The following is a 21,023-nucleotide window of genomic DNA, read 5'->3' as shown; positions in this document are numbered from 1 at the left end:
TTTTTGGTCTTACCTGAAAAAACTGCTTCTTTTCATGCATACCAAGTTTCTTATGTGTCTGTTACATTTTATACACAAATACTACAGTGACCAATAACTTAATTTCTCCCTTGTTTCCCTGTGGTCTGGTTGACTGTAAGACTACAATTATCTTTCTGATATTCCCTGTAACAGCATGCTGAAAGTCTCCTTTGCCTCTCTCCATAGCGGATGCCCTGTGTTCCTCCTGGATTACGTCTTCATCTTGATAGATCACGTTCTTCAACAGACTGGAGAATGTTACACGTTTTAAGATTTTGCACATTTGAAAATGCATGTATTTGACATTTCATGTTTTGAGACTTTGAACAAGTGAGGAATTCTGAAGTGAAAACATTTTTCTCTTGATTTTGTACTACGTTTTCATCTCCAAAATGAATCACCTCCAACCTTCTTTCAGTGACAAAGTTTTTAATAAACCCAGTATTAAAATTGTTTTTGTAGGTGGATGCAAAACAAATCCATGGCCTCAAATATGATAGGCAAGAGCTCTATCACCAAAAGCTAACCCCTTTACACTGCATTAGGATTTGTCATGTGGTTTTTCAGAAGAGGGGAAAGATATGTAAGTATGCTTGTATCACTTAAGCCCAAACCAGCTGCTCTCATGAATAAGCTCACAGAACCTAGTGGTACAGAGCAACATAAATTTATCTTGGGCATAAATTCCAACTGGTGATGTGTTTGTTGTTAGTGTGGGGAAGTTCTGCTCATGTAGCATCCAGGACACCAGAACTGACTTCAGGGTGTGAACGGATGCTAATTTCTACCTAGCACATGGAAAAAGATACAGAGGTTAGTACACAGAAAAGACTTCTTAGATTTAAGAGTAAGCTGCATATGTTACTTTCAACCCTATTTCACTTGCCAAAAATTAACCAAATAGCCACTACTAATAGGAAGAGAGGCTAACAGTTACTATAAAGGTGTGTGCCTAGGAATAAATAGAAACTTTAGTTGCTGGCATATTACTAGGAAATTAAAGTATCACTGTTTCAGTCATCATAATTTAATGTAATTGGCTATGAGGTTACATCCTCGTAACATTACAGTAAATTAGGTAGTATTGCATCAAACTGAAAACACAAACCTGGCTATGACTTTGAATGTCACCTTTATTCCATTCTCCACAACAGTGCTCAATTCACTAGCTTTATCCAGAAAAAAATTAATTCCTCAGATCATAAAATTCGTAACAATTATGAAGATAACAGTAATAATCACAAATGACATTTATTATGTTCTTAATCAATATGTGATACTATGCTGAACTCTTTATAGGTTTTTGGACTGTGATTTATACAATAAAATACGATGTGTGTGTGTGTGTGTGTGTGTGTGTGTGTGTGTGTGTGTGTGTGTGTGTGTTTTGGTACCAGGGATCAAACTCAGGATCTTGCACTTGTGAGGCAGGCAGAGGCAGCACTGAACTAAATCCCTGGCCCTGAGATATGTATATTTTCATCCCCATTTCACAGAAAAGCTACAGAAATGTTAAGAATTTGATCACATTCTTTTTTTTTTTTTTTTTTTTTTTTTTTTGTACTGGGGATTGAACTCAGGTCCTTGCGCTTGCAAGGCAGGCCACTAAACCACTGAGCTAAATCCCTGGCTTGATACATTCTTATACTTAGGATATACTGGTTTGAACTCTAGATCTGTTATTCAAAAAAGATTTCCTCACTACACTGTAATGCTCTATATTTTGTCACTGGATTTAAATAGAGGTATCTAAAATTGCTCAAGGTATTATGTGTTTTTCTGATTGTCCATTATTACTATGCTTTCTCTAACTCACACAAAATTTATGTATGAGTTGTAAGAAGCCAATGACTAGTTTCAGTATTGCAAAATCCTTTTTATAAAAATCTTGGACATTTGCTATGATCAGACTGTAAAAATTCATAAGTTGCATAAATAATTTGACAATAGGAAGCCCAATGTGTTTAATGCATGCTCAGTGCTATAATTTAGTTTCAAAAATTGTTCTCCCTACTAAAGCTGCCAAATGAAAACAATACAGGGTTTTAGCTGCAAAGTCAAGTTTTGTGGAATTATAATATTCTTTCTGACCTCTGGGATAACTAAATGCTATTTAATTTCTTCCCTTTATTCACTACAGTGAAAAAGACTTGGAAATACGCTGCAGCAGAGGTAGCATTTCCTTTCATAGCCATATCCAGACATTAATACTCCTGGGGAATTGGGGAGAACACATTCAATTTGATAGTGGAGTACTTTATTTACTGTAATGCTACAAATGTCCTCTTCCTCATTGGTATTGCAAGAACTATGATGTAATGCCGGAGCCAATTATTTCAAATTACAGTGACTGGAACAATTAGATTCTTTCTTCTATAGCAGTGCACTCAAAATTTAACCGAGGCTGAAATGGAACTGGTTGATAACTGGCTGAAGGTAGCTATACAAGAGCAGCATGACGGCTCCTTTTTTCCAAGAGTTTGAGCTTTTAGGTACTGTTATTGCTAATTACTTTTGGTGAGAAAAACTATAGCTGTCAAACTTCACAATCAACTCTGGCTCTGAACCAGCTCCAATAGAAATGCTTGAGTAGTTAGAATTTGTTTCTTTCACTTGCCATTTCATAAAGGTGCTAAATGTAAAGAATTGTAGTCAGAATCCCTGTGCCCAATCCTCTCTTGGGGTTGATTCAACAGCTTTTGATCTGATGGGAAGATTTTTAACTTACTATACATAGCCCCAGCATGATCAATACTGAAATGCATCTCTAGTCAGGACTATTTTACATCCCATTTGCCTAAAGAGTTTATATAATGAAATTCACAAGCTGCAAAATCTGTAAGAGTTACTGACAAAGAAGAAATGTCATCCAGAGATGCTGATTCTAAAGAGTTTATACCTGAAGCTGGCTGATAAGGGTGTAGAACGCCATGCCTGTATTATCAGCAACACAAGGAGCCTTGAGCAAGATGAAAAAGACAAAGCCACCTCTACCACCGTCCTAGGCTTTTGCTCCGTATTTTAAGGCAGCACAGACCAGCTTATTTTGTCCCACTCTCCTCCTAGCTACACTCATTTGCAGTCCCTACTGCACAGCCTATTCTCAAAGCTTGTTTTCTAATTCTCCAACTTTGATCAGCTCACCGGTGATAGAATAACAATGTGTCACTATACTCCTAAGCAGAGGGTTTGCATTTTCATAAGAAACCAGCCCGTGTGAAGACAAATACCGGAATTTCATATTAAATCAGAGGATGAGGGAGCATGTTCCTGGCATCCATAAAACCCGTGCAACAATGTAAGTCTCTTACTTTTCACGTGGGTAAAATAAATGAATGTGTTCATGAAATTTGGACTCCAGGGACATAGGATTGGAAGACTTACCTAAGAAGCCAGTGTTTCTCTACTGAAATGTAACACATGAAATAGCTCTACTGGGTTTGCAACAGTAAGGGGTGCTTATTAAATACATCAATAAATCCAGGTAATCATTGAAATTTCTGTGCCTTGGCCAATTAGCGTTTCTGGTGGTGCAGTTACATAAGTATTCCCAGGCATTCTTAAAATTAGCGTAGTGGTTATGGCATTAAACTGGCTAGGTTGCGGTGTTCAGCCCAGCCATTTATTACAGGAAGAGTTATCAAGCAACCTATGCTTCTTTTTTCTTTTCTGTAAAATGAAAGTTTAATAGGACTTCCTAACCAGATTGCTAAGAAAGTTGCCTAAGTTTGTAATTATGAAACATTTAGAATAGTGCCTGCCCTTTACAGGTGTTTGCTAAATAAAAATTAAGTAGGGCCAGGATTTGGCTCAGTGGCACCACACCTGCCTGGCAGGCACCAGGTCCTGAGTTCAATTTTTGGTACCCAACACCCACCCCCACACACCGACCCAAAAGAACTGAACATATTCCACTTTGAGGGACCTATGTCTAGTGGTAATGTCTTTAACATCATTGGCACAGTTTCAGAAAATCAGTTTAAAAGATGATTGCAGCATGGTATAATACGAAATATATTTTATCATTTCTCCAAGTCACCACCATTAGCTCCAAAAAATCCTAAGAATTTTGTGAATGATGCAATAGAAGCATTTTCTGTTATTCATGATAATCCCCTTTCATGACACCTTATATACGCCAACGACTTAGGGTGAGCCTTACACATCTTCGGGATGGGCCAGACACCAGAAAGACCAAGTGATTGGAGGATTAGAACTTTTAGGACCCCTTAACAATTCTGGGAAGGTGTGAGCAGGCTAGAAATTAAGCCCTATACAACTCCTTGAACTAGGTTTGTCGAGTATTTGGGGGTTGTTGAAAACCTGAGTTCCTAGCTAGATGCTGGCATCCAGAAAAAGGACAGAAGAGCCATACACTGAGCCCAGACACCTCGCCCTATTCTTCTCGGCACATGGCTCTCCATCTACGTTGTGAGTTCCCACACTATGACACCGGGGACTAGTTTCACGCAAGACAATTTCTCCATGGACAAGGGGTGAGGTGGTGGTTAGGAGATAATTCAAGTTATTCCTATCTATTATGTACGTTATTCCTATTATTATGTTCTGTCCTCACAAGGAGCGCACAAACTAGATCTCTCACATGCGGTTTTCAGCAGGGTTCCTACTTCTCTGAGAGTCAGATGCCTCTGTGGATGTGATAGGAGGCAGAGCTCAGACGGTGCAAGCCATGGTAAGGGGCAGTAAATACAGATGAAACTTCACTCACTTGCCCTCCACTACACTTCAGTTATGCAGTCTGGGACTTGGAGATCCCAAACTACCTCATTTGTAATATACTTCACGGTAAACCAGGAAATGCCAAGTGTTTTCTTGAGTTCTGGGACCTACCCTACAAAATGAGATACCTGAATGAGGTTGTGGGAACTCCAGTTTGTAACCAGTTGTTTAAAAGCATAGGTAATAACCTACTATTTTGAAGGGCTATTGATGTAAAACAGCAACTCGAGTTAAAGGAGACAGAAAAGTAGTTTATTTTATATGTCCATGGCCCAAGAACACGAATTCAAGTTACTGTGACTGATAGCTTGTACTGTGGAAGAGGCTACATGGTCTTTAGTAGTCATGAAACAAAAGTACATCATGAGTCAGTACATTTATCAATCAGTTGGCAGAAGCAACAGGTAGGTGAACTACAGAGAGGCTGGGAAATCTATAGGAGTCAGATGTTCTTTTATCACTCTTTTATCACAACCTTATTTTTAGGTTTGGTAGATGTTACAGTTCTGCCAAGAGTAGCTGCAGGTTCTAGGAAATTTAATCAATAGTCCCAAGGATGTTAAGTCAGCTCTAGAGGTTGACAGTTAATGGCTATCAAGAGGGATTAATGAGAGATTGAGAAAACTTTGGTTGTTGATCTTCAACATTCCATTTCTCCACAATCATGATGTTCTAGCCAGCCACAGTCAAATGTTCTGCAGTGTCCGTGATATATATATATATATATTGCTCCCAACGTCTATTACGAGTTGGTACCCCGAAGGCAGTAGCCGTTGCATGTGCTGTGTCATGTGCAAGCATGACAGTGTGTGTGTGCCAGGGTCATCCGTGGAAACCTTACGCAATGAAACGAAAAGGGAGCAGTTTGATTTTCTTTGAAGTGTTTTCTTATGACAAGAGATAAAAGCAGGCACCCATTTCTTTGATGTTTTTATCCTAAATTTTGTATTTGATTTTCTTATAAGCATTATAGAAAGTTTTCTTTTCATTTCACTAGAACATATTCATAGTGTCACAGAAAAAGAACTGTAGCAATGGCAAGGCCCAAGAAGGCATCTCGAGAACTAAGAGTAGGTTTCTACAGAAGGGGCTGTGAGCTTTACTTTTCCTTGCTTAAGTTTTAATGCATTATGCAAACTTAAATCCAATGTTCTGCACTTCAGTACTTGGCATGCTGTTTACATCTCAGAAGAGAAAAGACAAGGGTGTTAAACCTCAGATAAGCAAGGCACACATCTAGGAACCACAATGATATCATTCAATGCCATGTTTATACCTAGTTAGAAATAAGTGAACATCTGCTGATTAAAAAATAGAACTGTAATAGTGGCCATCAGGGAATAAAACACTTTATTGAGCTTTGTTATGTAGATGGAAATGTGCTTTGTAGAAAGTGCTTTATTTGCAAATAAAACTACTAATTGCTAGAGCTAGAAATATATACACAAAGTAGATTCTGAACTAATTCTGACAAAGTATTTGTTTGAATGTGCATATCAGTTAATGCTTCTCTCTTACCCTGAATCCATAATGATCACTCTCACATGCTTTTGAATATCAGCAAGAAGACATATATGGGTCACCACACAATCCTGCTTTACGGTGATCTGACACAAATGGTGTAATCATGACTGGGGCCTTTTCCTCCATTTCTTCCATAATGTCTTTGATCTGTTTCATTAATTTACCAATTCATTCAGTAACTAAGAAAGACTCTGGTGTATCTGATGTAATGACAAATGCATCCTGCTTTTTAAGAATGATATACAGAAGGAAATCTTGCAATACGTTATAAACAATATGAAACAGCGCTTTATCTTGATTCTCAGTTTGTTTCCCCTGCCTTACCCTGGAAACTGGGTTCTTCAGTCATCCAGTTACTCAACAATTTCAAAGCCAAAAGTCGGGGCTGGGTTTTTAGCTAAGTGGTGCTGCCTGCTGCCTCCCAAGTGCAAGGACCTGAGTTCAATCCCCAGTACTAAAACAAAAAACAGAAAACAACAATAACAACAAAAAACAAAGTTTCATGTTAAGCCTTAGTTCAGCAGGTTACTTCTTGAAAATTCTTTTTTGCTAAACTAATGAAGCACTGAACAGGCACTGTTCTTCCTCTGTGTTTCTCAACATTCCTTCCTTAGGTCTTCTTCATTCTAAAAATGCTATTCTTCCAGATACCATTGTCAGAACTCTATCCGTGATAGTCACACTTTAGTCTCTCCTTTCTTGCTTCCCTAATTTTGTGTCTCTGTGTATGTTAATGTATATGTCTCCAACATAGGGCTTTAATCTTTTTCTTTTCCAGCCGGAGTCACTTTATGCCTCAGTCCTGTTATCTTTGGATTAAATTTGCAATAGAGAATTTCAGGTTAACAAAACAAAACACCACCAACAACCAAAACAGAAGCAAAACACCATGAAAAAATAAAAAGGCAATTCTTTGGGGCCAAGAGAAACGGGTAACATAATTTCACCTTCAGTGACTTAAGGAAGGATGTAGCAATTCATATGTCAACTTTGGAAAAGCACGAGTGTTATCCTAGTGCACTGAGAAGAGATGATTACAAGATTCAGGGAAAGGTGCTGGTACAGAGCAGTTTTGTTGCAGTGCAAGGGTAGCATTGGTGGAGCTAAGGATGTATATTAATTTATTTTCTTAGTTACTCATTGGTTGGTTTATTCATTTCTAATTAAAAAAATAATGGGTGCCTACTAAACATTTGGATCTAAAAACATTTACACAAATAAAGCAATTAGTAAGACAGCTTCTGTGTTCATGAAGTTTATATTCTGGTATGAAGGGACAGAAAGTAGAAACTAGCAGCACACTGGTTATTAATTAATCAAATTATTTCAAGTAGAATCTTACAGATGCCATGAGCAACAGAAAAACATAAAGCAAGCTGGGCATGGTGGTGCACGCCTGTAATCCCAGCACTCGGGAGGCTGAGGCAGGAGGATCCCTGTGAGTTTGAGACCAGCCTGGGCTACATAGTTCGAGGTCAGTCTCAACTACATAGTGAGACCCAGTCTCAAAAAACCAAAATAAATAAATAATAAATAAAATAAAAACACAAAGCAAAGAAAACTGGAAATACTAATGAGAAAGGGCACCTGGGGAAGGAAAAGAGGGTGACTTGGTTACTGAGGAAAGCATTCTGGAGATTTGAAATGATGGACAGAGTGGAAGCTGGCAAGGAGAGAGAGGAGCACTAAGGGGCTGTGCTTAAGACAATGCTAGGGTGAAAGAGCAAATGAGTGGTAGGTGATGGGTTCAGACAGAGTGGACCTGTGGTCACATCTGATGGCCTTGTAAGAGGCTTAGATTTTCTCCTCATAGAGCTCCCCAAGGGAAAGCCACTGGAGGGCTTGCAAAAAAGTGGTGAGCACATCTCCCCATCCACACTGCATGGTTGGGTTCTATTCCTGCTGCCAGTGGTGTCACTTTCAGCTTGGAGGAGTCTGGCAAATCCGTGAGAGATGGTCGACCTTACCGTGTATAGGGGAGAAGAAATCGTGGACAAAAAAGACTGTCAAGGCATCCTAAGTCACTCGTGGGACTATGACAAAAGCTTTGCTTGGCCCTTCTGATGACATTCAAGTAGAAGGCGCGTCCACTGTGTGGCCAGGGATTCCCTCCCAGATGGGACCAAGCCCAGTTTAGCTCACGGGGTCAACGGCCAGAACTGTGCCCAGAAGAGCAAGGGAAGCGTCTGCGGAACCGAGGTCAGCAGCTGGAGAATGGGCGGAGACAGGGCCACTGACATCCGTTTCCGGTGGCTCCCAGGTAGTTGCCTTGAAGGACAGCTAGAGATTCTTTCTGTGTGCCAAAAACCGAACCTCAAGAATAAACCCCACCAAAGACCACGTATCTGATGAAGGAATTCTCCTAACACCACAACACTATGCATGGATTTCTTTTCTCTTTCATTAATTCACAAATAATCCCTCAGGGTGGGAAGGGTAGTTCAGTAGCACAGCATTTGCCCGGCACAAGCAAAGCCCTGGATCTGGATCTGATCCCCCGCCGCAGGAAAAACAAATTCTGTATCTCCTAAAAGTCTTACAGAGTGGCCTACACACAGTAGATACCAAAGAATACGAAGTTTATGGAAGACACGGTGATGTATTAGATCCGTTCTACCTTTGCCTCTCGGAGATGGGTCATCCGTACCATCTCTTGGAAAATTTCAGTACCACAGGTACTTCTTCTTTCAATCATACAAGATCAGTCTTGGCTCCTTATCCTGAGCTGAGCAACTGACTGTGAACTATTTTGCAGTCCTTGTAGCATCATGAATGAGTGATAAGCCTGAATCAAAAAGATTTCTACAGAACGTCTCACGCCAGCCAAAGATTTTCCAATGTGCAACGCTGAAAGTCACCCATGAGAATAATGAACATGTGTCTTGGACTCCTCTTGGGTCCTAAGTTCTTTGGGGGCAGCCACTAAGTCTTCTATTTTCTATTCTAAACCTAGTACTAAGCACTCTGAACCTAGTACTAAGTATGTGTGCAAGGAGGAACTGTGTAGCAATAAATTTTTATTTAACACATCAAAAGCCCTCTAGCACTCACCTCACCTTCCAGCACCCTAAACTTTTAACTGGTCTTTGGCCTTGCGCCGATCCTTCTGTCTTTCAGACTCTGCTCAAGGATTTGATGCCTGGACTGCAGAGGGCAGTAGTTAAGGATGTGACCTCTGCGACAAAAAAGAAAAGAAAAGAAAAGAAACAAACAAACAAAAACGCCCTAGGGTTTGTCTCATCTCTGCCACTTGTTAAGAAGGCTGGGCCAACTTACGTCTGTTCTTGGTGTCTGAGCTTCATCACCAGGAAAACAGGATGAATGTCTATTGAACTCAGGGAATAAAACACGCCTGTTTCTAGTCAATGGGGCAGTTTCACTGGCAGCAGAGATGGAGATGTCGACGGTGTAGGGGATTAGAGGGCCTCCTTGCAATCTTTCTAGAGGTCCTGGTTGGCCAAACACTTCTGTTTGAGCGAAATCACTTTGCTCAACTTAGCGACCATCTCTTTAGCATTATTGTGAAATTTACAAAAATGCTAGTAGGCATTTAATTAATCAGAGTTTTACAGAATATCCAAATTTGTATGGCCTGGGGCTTCATTAAATTTGGGTTGCATGAATAGGAAAAAGTAAGTAAACTGCAGATTTATGAGTTGAAGTTTTATTTAATTTTTTTCTTGCTTATCACCTTAAATTATTATGTAAGCTCACCACAGGAAAAGAGAGAAAGAAGGAAAGAATCCATAACAGCTGTCTTAGTTACTTTCTTGTTGCTGGGACAAATACCCAACACCCACAATGTAAAGGAGGAAAGGTTTATTCTGGCTCATGGTTTCAGTCCCTCCTTGGCCAGCGCCTTGGCAGAAGCAGCACAGTGAGGTCTGGCAGCGAAAAGCTGCTCTCCTCATGGTGGTGAAGAGGCAGAGGGGAAGGAGGAGCCAGGAGGAAGATGAGCCTTTGGGTCACGCCCCCAGGGACTCCTCCCTTTCAACCAGGCCTCACCTCTAACCTGCACACTCGGCTCTGGATTCAGCAGCAGTGTAAAACATGACTTCTTTTCTTCCCTTGTATATTAGAGATTAAAAAAATAAAAGCAGGGGGGAAAAAAAGAGTGGTACCATTAGATCTAGACTGTAAGACCAGCTGTGACTGTGGTATGGCGAACGTACTACAGGAGAAAGAGGAGAAAGGCAGACGAGTCAGCAAGACTGGACCAGGCTTCTAGAAAGACACCAAGACTTGACCAAAGAGGGATCTTCAGGGCTGTAGAGGGTGTTTTGCCTTTTTTATAAAAATAAATCACAGCTATCTATGACTGTATGAAATAACTCTGTAGCTTCTTAAGTTACTCTGAGGCAATGCCCTTGTGATCACCACCCAAAACAAGAAAAAGAACTCGACCGCCTACTCCAGAAACCCTCCACATACCCTGTGCTTATTCAGAATCCTTCCTCCAACAAATAAACAGTGTTTTCAATTTTGTCTTTTGTTTCTCTTCTTCTTTTATATAATTGCATATCACCTAGTATTTATTATTAACCACAACACTTGGGTCAAATGCATTTGCTTCTTAAAGTTAGTGCATTTTTAAGCTTATTTTCCTCATTACTTTCCCATCCTTCCTTTTCTTTTCTTTGTCTTTTATGGGTAAAGGAAGTTGAAATGTTTGACATGTGGGTTATCTTATTCGGGATATTGATGACTGCATAGCACGGTGCTATTTAATATTAGAATTCTTCCATCCTCTGCATTCCTGAAAAATGGTAACTGCACCCAGAGACTTCCTCAGGCTTGGGTTTAATCTGTTAGCAAGATTAGCTGTGCTACTTCATTCTTTTATTGGGAGGTACATTACCTGTGATTGCCTGAGTTTTTGCTATCCTTGTAGACAGATTCATTAGATGTTATGAAATGGTATTTTAATTTTGTAATGCATTTCATTTCTCATAATACATTTGTTGTTTTTGTTGAGATGTAGTCCTGGCTGGCCTTAAACTCACTTTGTAGCACAGGTTGGCCTCTAACTCACAGCAATCCTCCTACCTCAGCCTCCCAAATGATAAGCTTATAGGTATGTGCCACCATGCTTAGCTCATGTTACTCTTTTGTGACAAAAGTATTTGAATCCAGGGGTACTCTACCAGTAAGCAATATCCCAAGCCTTTTCAAAGTCAGTTTCTCACTAAGTTGCTCAAGTTGGCTTTAAAACCATGATCCACAGCTACCTGGCTAGCTGGGATTACAGGCATGTGTGACTATGCCCACCTAGAAATACTTTTAGAAAAAGACACTTTCCTCCCATCTAGTACCTAATGATAATTCACATAAAAAAGCTCGTGGAAAGGTTTGATTTTTTGATGAGAGTGGCTTTTTTTTACCATTTTCCAGAGATAATACATTAATATTTACTTTAAATATTATAATTGTTTAGCCACTTGGGAAAAGAGTTTGCCAGTATTTTACAAGGTTATGCATATGTTTACAATCCAGAAATTCTACTCCTAAAAATTTACCAAGGAGAATGAATAAATACCTGTCATGTTATTGTTCATATCATTCCAACTGCAAATAACTCAAATGTCCCTTCATTGGTGAGTGCTTAAAGATTCAACCTATAGTCTTCACTTCAGTGGCACATATACTAAAGTTGGCAAGATCAAGAATCATGGTATGTCCATAATATGTATTACTGCTTAGCAATAATTAGGAATTATATATATATATTAGATATTAATATAATATATATTTGTATAAATATATAATATAGAAATTATATAATATATATATATGCAAATCATGTGAATCAATCTCAAATCAATTATGCTAGACAAAAACCTAGACAAGCAAGGACTAAAAGGCTACTTCCTAGATTATTCTACCAACAGGAAATTCCACAAGTAGGGAAAATCATAGGGCCTTGAGAACAGATCACGTTTGGCAGGGCAAGAGCAAGGAGGATCAGAGATCAAACAAGTATTTTGGGCTGATCGAACTGCTCTGCATCCTGGGGGTCAAATGCATTTGTACCTGTGTGATGCGTCACATTTATCAACATGCTCAGAATTGCAGATCAAAAGGTGAATTCTTTACTTAATTTTAATTAAATAGATACAGAGTTTAAAAGGGAAAATGGACATTAGGGTTCAAAAACCACCTATAGGGAGGGTAGCATTCACACGGAAAAAGCATTCTTTGCATCTCTTCTCCTTTTGTTGAGGTCAAAAAACTGTAAGATAAATTGATTGGAAAATACAATGTCCCACACAACAACTTAAATGATATTTGCTGGATGTTATTTAATTATATTCCAGGATAGTTAAAATAGAGTTATTTTGAATTAGGGACTCTTCACATCATCTACAGCATTCTTTAAACACAATCCTGAAGTAGACTTAGATAATTTCTTTAGTATCTGAAATTATAAAATACCTCTGGATCAACTAAGGTCTTTTCTTCTCCAGATACAAAATAAGCCCTACTGGAAGCCCTGCTTTGTTTTCCTCAGAAATAGTATATTAAGATCATCATCTGTACACTGATCTTTGGAGATCAAGGATCCTTCATTACCTTATATTACTATAAAGACTGTCCACAGATTTTGAGTTTGTTCTCTGTTTATGTTATCTGTTTCCATGTGGTAGCTCAAACGATTGAAAATCTCTACCACCCCTGATATTTCTTGTGTTTCTAGAGTCCTTAGAGAACCACTTCTTTCTTATTCAAGATATAGTTTGTGGATAATGAGATGCTTATCAATTGAATGGGGGAGAATTGAACTATTTAACTACTGGGTTTCAGATATAAATATCTCAGTGAGTGAAAATGTTTTTCTTTGAGGGAGAAGGCTGGGATCATGTAGGTCAGGTAGAGGAGACATATGCAGGAAAGTTATTGCTTATATTTAGATTATATTGAATTTGGAAATACTAATAGACAGCAGAGTTTTTAATAACTAAACATGAAGCTGAGGGAAATGTTCAAAGGCTGGATGTATGTATTTGCATGATCATGAAAGACAAAAACAACTGAAAGTCTACAGAAGGAAAAGATGGTAACAAAAGACAGAGACTTAAGGAAATCCCTGAGGATAAGTTCAGGAGGTGGAGAAATCTTCAGATGATGTAGGAAAAAACAAAAACCAAAACAAAACATGCACAAAAATAGCTAAGATAGAAAAAGAGAAAAGATTTGTGGCTGATTATATTAGTGCAATTACTTTCACTTGCATAGTAAAATCCTATCTTTGATTTTAAAAGATATTCCAATTACTTGGTTCCATGACTGATCATGTTGTATCTTACTGTCGAGATATTTTACTCTGTCATGCTTTGAGGTTTGTAATCTTTTTTTTTTTTTTTTTTTTTTTTTTTTTATGAAGTCAGGACCTTGTGCTTGTGGGGCAGGCAGCAGCACCACTGAGCTAAATCCTTGACCCTTGAGGTTTGTATTCTTAATAGTTTTTAAATATATCATTCCCTAAGGCAAAAGTCTGCCTTCCTAGGGCCAACTATCTAAAGTCAAATTATACTTGGTCATAATTATCAACCATAATGTAGTACCTATAAATATATGGAACATGGACCATATTATAGACCATAAATATATGTGGTCATAATTAAAACCAAACCTGCCTTCCAGCCTTTTTCTCCATTATTTCTTTTTAGACATCCTAGAGCTCCAAACATTAATCTCTCCTCCTCTTCTCAGTTCCCTGTACATTCCTCGTATTCCACTACCTACGTGCTTGCATTTACTTGAACCGCTCAGTTGAATTCCTAGTTCCTACCTTCACTGTTCATTGTTAAAGTTACTCAGGGAGGCAATCCACTGAAAGATCCAAGCCACAGAAAATCTTGCTTTGATGATTATTCTCTTTCTAATCCCGTGACCTAAGTGGATGGGTTAGGAAAAGTAGATGGTGGCCAATATCATGAGAAGCATATTCGTGTAAGAATTCTATAGAAAACAGTATTTCTTTCATAATCCGGGAGGGCCTTAAGGAGTGATAACTACTACAAAGATAGCATAAAAAGAAAACTTCATATAAAACAAATAAAATGAAGCTTCAGTCCAACGTACTTGTTCACAATGGCTGCAAGACTCTGAACATGGTTTTCCATTTATAATCGTGTATTTCTTTTTCTTTTTTTTTTTGTAAAGACAGTCCCTGAAATTACTTAAACATGAGAATTTATAAAATATCCCATTGTTTATTATGGTACAAAAATCAATCACTAAAAACTGTAACATCACTGAATTAATAACTGCTAACTGCTTAGTTACCATATATCACAGGGTAAACTTAACTTTCTTTTATTGTTCTTTGTTCAACTTTAACACAGGAATAATGTTACCTCTTCACTTATATCCAAAACTTCTGATAAGGTTTAGATGAGAGATTTCAATTATTCAACAAGTATTTATTTCAACAAATACTTATGAAAAGTATTCAGAGGTGGTTGGCAGCATTCATTGGTAAATGAAAATAAGATCCATACTTCTTTTTTTTTGTGGTACCAGAGATCAAACTCAGGACCTCGCCCTTGCAAGACAAGTGACTATCCCACTGAGCTAAATCCTGGCCCTAATCCATACTTTTTTCCACCTAACAGCTTAGAATGAGAAAGATATTAACAATATTGCCAAAGAAATAAAATTATGTATGAACATTTAATAAATTAAAAACTGATAACTGTGGTGTCACACAGGTGGTACTAAAATCATTGTCAATGTGTACATTCTTTTGACAGATCTTTATATACAATTACCAATATACTTAGAGATAATTAATTCCTAAATGAGGGGATAGAAACAAAAAAAAATCTGTCCTAGGCTACCTCACACCCATTATTAATTGGTACCAGCAACTCAATTAAATAATGGATAATGGGAAATAGAAAGGCCATGGGGACCAATATTCAGACATTTCTTCCCAAGAGAAAATGTCCTAGTTGAATTAAGATCATAAATTTGCTTAGTGAATATGTAAAATGAGAAAAAGCCGAAACCTGTGAAAGTCACCATAGCAAGGCTAAGAGCAGTAGAGGCAACAGACCTGGGAGACCTCCGAGCGGTACAGAAAGCACGCACCCTCCCAAAGTGTAACACTGCCTAAGCATGAACCCTGACATTCTTCCCCACCGCACCATCTCCTCATGCAATACTCCAAATCTGTCAGTTTTAAGGAGGATTCCACCATACAGTAGTTAAAAACGTCAACTCCAGAATCATTAAGATGTAGCAACAAGACTCTCAATTCCCCAGCACTTTTATACCACTATGGACAAATGCACAAGATACCACAAAAGACAGTATCGAGCAGGGAAACCAGCTTCAATTCTAGAGGAAGACAAATGATTTCTATGCTCTCTTATGTAGTATGTACTACACAACCATAGGCAAATAGCTTCATTTCTCTTTTCCTCAGTTTCCTCTCCACAGCATAGATGCTAACAGTTTCTTTCTACCAGAGAGTTGTAAGGATTCAATAACAAAATTTAGGCAAGGCACCCAGAGGAATACCTAGAATCCCGTCAAAATTTACTACTCAGGAATATGATTACTGCTACTACTAGGACTACTACTGCCCTTACAGCTGCTAGTGCTTTGTTCTGGGTTTAGGATACCTCAAAAACCAGAGAATTTTAGGAAATACAAAATTTCCCTAGAGCTCACTGAAGCAGATGTGGCTATAATAAATTAGCAAGCAGAGGTACCTGAGATAACAGAATTTACCTTACCGTGGAAAGACTATTACTCAGTTCTTGTTATATGCTAATCTGTACCTATCCACTGGAGGTATCTGAGGAGGAGACAGCTGATAAGATCAGGTCTACAGAGTTGTTAGAAGTAGGCTGCTGGTGCTCAAATCATTTGAAGTCATCCGCAATGCAGCCCTCTACAGTGTCTTTCACCCAACCCCCTACCCTTGCTCTTTCATCTAGATGGTAGCTATCACAATAGAGCAGACTGCTCCTACAGGATAAAGTTCAGGTCTGAGAAACCACACTGCTATGGTGCGGACATATTTGGTACCCTACATTCCTGTCCTCTAGCTTGGTCTTCAGCATGGTGATGCTGAGAGGTGGCAAAACCTTTAAGAGGTGGGATTCTGTATGAGGTGATTAGGTCACTTGGGATATAGCCCAGGACACAGAAAGTTGGCTGACCTCATGAAAGTGAGCTATTACAAAAGAGAGTATCTCTTTTGGCCCAGCAATTGCTCTGTTTCACCAAGTGAGTTCTTCAACAGAAGCACCCGCCACTGTCATGCCATATGCATGAGGCGCTCACCAGATCCAAGGAGCTGACACCACGTTCTCGGACCTCCAGAAATGTGAGTTAAATAAACCTCTCTTCCTAGTAAAGGACCTGGCCTGAGGTATTTTCTTACAGCAGTGGAAATGGACTGAAGCTTGAATGCTTACTTTTTCCAAGAAAGTAAGTGAAAGCAGATAAAAAAGGTGAAACAAAGTCAAAGTTTTCTCGATTGATCTATAAAAAATAAGAGAAGTTGCTGAGAAGAAAAGAAAATTCTCCAATAAAGCAACAAGGGCAACAAACTCTATGAACCACAACGACAGAAAGTGGGACTAAGAAAGGAAGGTAATAATGCACCTCCAACACACAAATGTGTGTATATTTTTTTCACCTGAGGAAAGAAGGAGAAAAAGTGTTGCTTTTACTCAGAATTAGTAAAACAGAGCATTGTTTGACAGGGCAACTATTATTTAATGCCCTCCAGAATCCCAAATGTATGCCATCCATCTCCAGTGACAAGGGGATTATTCCAATCTTGGTGCTGGGGTCAAGAAAAGGAACACAAAATATTTCCTGTGAACTTACGATTTTTGTTTTTCAGAAAAATCATTCGTTGATAAATCTTCTGCATTTCGGTTCTTTCTGTTCCAATTAAAATAGCTGTCTGAGTTCAGTTTGTGGATATAATAACTAGGATTTCTTTCAGAGCTCCATTCCTAATTAAAAGCAGCATTTGCAGAGAAAGGGTTTTACATACTTATGTATTACCTTATTCAATCCAACCAAATTGCTTCCCTATGTAAACTTCTGAATAGTTGCATTTCTTCAAACATTGAAAGCCATTCTAATGTAGATTTTGCATTCATTTGGAGGAAAGAAAATGGAGCATAGTCTAAGTAGAATTACTATTTCTAAAATTAATTCTTGATTTTATAAATTGATATAAACTCACATGTATTTATAAATGTCTCTGTGTAGTATTGTCTCCATAAGCTGAATGAACTCTGAATATTTTGATTATTCAGAAATATATATATATATATATATATATTTTTTTTTTTCTTTCAGCATTCTTTCTGAGGAAAGGGGTAGATGTCGGGAGGAAACAAGGTATAATGGTAAGAGCATACACCTGGTAATATGTCCTACATGATCTACACATACAAAGTAATTTAATCCTATGTATTTTCTATGATTTATTCTTTCTTCTTTTCCAGATAAGGAGGCTGAGGTAAAGCAAGGCTAAATAAGTTGTCTCTGGTCACTAGCTTTTATGGGATGAGGGGTCACTGAAATCCAGGCAGCTGGGCCTCAAAGTTTCTTCTGTTACCTCCCTTTATACCACAGCACCATGAGAGTCTAATGCACTGACGGTGAACCTTTTAGACACCAAGTGGGTTGCAATCAACAACGCACTTGTTTATCACAAAGTGCCAACACTGCAATTAAACCTGAATACTGAGATTTTAGTTTAGAAAAATAAAACAAACAAAAACAAACTGTTATCTGACGCTTGGCTACTGGGGCAACTTGGCAAGCTCGCTGAGAGGGAAGGCTCTTTGTGCCCACTGCAGCACATGTACCATAGGTTTGCCACCGCAGGACAAGCTGTCTGAAGAAGCAGAGCAATCAAAGTTCCGAATCTGAGGTTGTCTCTTCCCATGTGTTTAATGTGTGGAAAGGCTCTAGGTTTTCTTCATACGACAAAATAGGGTAGTCCTATCTACCACAGTTGGCCTAATGGAAAGTCAAATTTAACTCAACCTCAGTGAAAGATGCTTCCCCCCAGCTTAGCTCTAGAAATTTAATTGAAAGAGTCATAATTAGCCTTCTCTCCTCCTCCTTTATGGTTTCAGTGTGGCTGATGACACCTGGAGGCCATAGTGGGTGCAGTAATCATTTCAGGAGTCAGATCTTCTTCTGCCTGTCATATAGGACTTGGTCCACTCACCTGTCTTAATATAAAGCGGCCCAAGGCAGTCACAGTGAGAATCGCTTTTCAAATTGGTTCAGAAAGTAAGTGTGGCCGGCCTTTGATGGATATAACAACATTTGTTTTATTTTCTTAAAATTATATACTGGCACAGAAGTTGTTTTAGGAGATTGTGTAGCTGTGTTTCTCCAGAAGTTGACAGTACCAGACACCAGGCCAGATTGCTGTTCAAAGGCGATCAGAAGGTGTCCTTTGATTCTGAAGGAGGGAAGAGAGTCACTTCACAACTGCTCCTGCAGGTCTCATTCTTGGTATGCTTCTGATGTCTTCCTATGGAGTATTACCTAGTGGTAATGGCTGGATGAGGCTTTTCAAAAACTGTGTTTTCCTGTTTGATCTCTAAAACTCTCAGACCTTAACAACCTCAAAGGGGTGTCTAGACACTAGGGTCTGTGACAACTGCTGATATGAGGCATTAATCCAATGAGGAGAATATACAAACCCAGTCCACATATACTGATAATACTTGATTAAAAATATCAGAGTTGGAGTTTTTAAATTATGGATTTAAGTAAAATAATGGCAAAGAGAAGATAGGGCACTCTCTATCCCTTGTCCAACATCACAGCAATAAAAAAGGTTCATTCTCAACAGGTACTTCAAAAGAAATGTGTTATTGGAGATGAAAATAATTAGGCACAGCTCTAAAATTAAAATAAAACGAGTGAGTTGTACAGTTAAGTAAATGAGCATGAGGAAGACAATGAGAGAAATGTAAGCCTAATCTTTTCAGTGGCTCACTGTCCTGGATGAGAAAGTTCTCTAGTTAGGATTCCCCTACTTAGGATTCTCTCTCTCTCTCTCTCTCTCCCCCCACTTTCTCTCTCTTCTTCCTCCCCCTTGCTCTCTCCTTTCCTTCCTTCTTTTGTTCCTTTTCTTTTTCTTCCATTAATTTTGTCACATTAAGGACTGAACTCAGGTCCTTTCCACTCAGCTGCCTATCTCAACCTTTTATTTTTTAACTTTAAGACAGAGTCTCAAGAAGTTGCTGAGTTCAGGCTGGGCTCAAATTTGTGATCCTCCTACCTCCACTTACCGGAGCGTTTAGATTATAGGAATGTGCCAACATTCTTGGCTCTAGTTAGGTTTCTTCAGGACCTCAAAATTGGACTAACTGCTTTCTAACATCCACCCTTATCTCTATGGTCAGGTAGGAGTTTCTCTAAAGTATAATCTGAAAGTAACAGCTGCACTGTGATTCCTTTTTTCTGGTACCAGGGATCGAATTCAGGACCTTACACTTGCCAGGCAGTGATGGCACTGGTGAGCTACACCCCAGCTCTATCAATTGTATTTTGTCTGTATTCATGCAACATTCTTCCAAATGCCTAAAAACAAATTTAAAAAATATTATCAGAATTCCATGAAGATGGCAGAATGGTGAGCCGCAGAGAAACAGCCTCTCTGATAATTGCAATCCAGATGTTGGAATACAACAATGTGAGGAAGAGAAGGCTTAAAGAAATGGTTCCCTGGAACCCAGCAAGGATCTGAAACCAGAATGAGAGCTCACAGGGAAATCAATGAGAGCGACCACAACACAGAAGGGGGAGGTTGCAATGGGACTTTCTCCTTAAGCCTTGGCTCCCAGGTTGCGAGAGGTGGCTCAAGCCTTCAAAAGGCACAGCGACTACTGGTGATCCCAGAGGCCTCCATGGAGAAATGTACAAGTGGATTAAGCAGTAGACACTGTGAAATGCAGGGTCTGGTGATCTATTTGGGTTCACATATCCCCCAGGAGAGAGCAACTGGCTGGTAGCCATCTTGGAAAGGGGCGAGTGGCGATCAGAAGTCAGCGTCGCTGCAGGTTGACTGTGTTTAGCTGCACCTAGTATCATAATGAGGCACAGCTGAGTTCAAGTTGGCGGGTCATGGAGCCAAGTTCAAGCCAGTGGGGAGCAGAGTTCAAGCCCACAGGAGGCACTTGGAGTTTTACAGTCTTGAAAAACTCAGGTCCAAGTCTCACAGCTGGAAACCCAGAAGCAGTCTGAACATCACTGGAACGAAGAGTCCAGGTTTTATGGAATTACCCACTATTGCCATAATACTATTTCTGGCTTACTGGTATCAATCAACACAGATCTTGGCTGCGTCTGAACCCTCTGTCAACCAGTAACAGCACAGACACAAGGTGAAGTGTACATTTTTCCCAGTTTTTATTCCTTTGTTTTTTATCTGTTCAGTGATTGTTCTTATTTTTATACAGGTAAGACTATTGTTTCTAGTTTTGTTTCATTCTGTTGTTTCTTCTTTCTTTCCTCTGTCTTCTTCACCAGTTCCCCAAGCTGCATAATTTTCCTTTGTTCTTCAGCCTTACTTCTAATCCCTTTCTCTTCTTCTGTTTCTGTCGTTTGTCCCCTAACCCATTTTAAATTTTCTGCCCTGAGTATAAAATTTCAATTTTAAGGGGATATTTACTGTACACACTTTTCTGGTTTGTGTTAGATTTGGTAATATAAATATAAATTTTGTTCATATGGTT

This window comes from Fukomys damarensis, unplaced genomic scaffold (genome assembly GCF_012274545.1).
Source record: "Fukomys damarensis isolate Sample0158 unplaced genomic scaffold, DMR_v1.0_HiC HiC_scaffold_9, whole genome shotgun sequence".
Classification (NCBI taxonomy): domain Eukaryota; kingdom Metazoa; phylum Chordata; class Mammalia; order Rodentia; family Bathyergidae; genus Fukomys; species Fukomys damarensis.
This window is presented reverse-complemented; position numbering follows the sequence as displayed.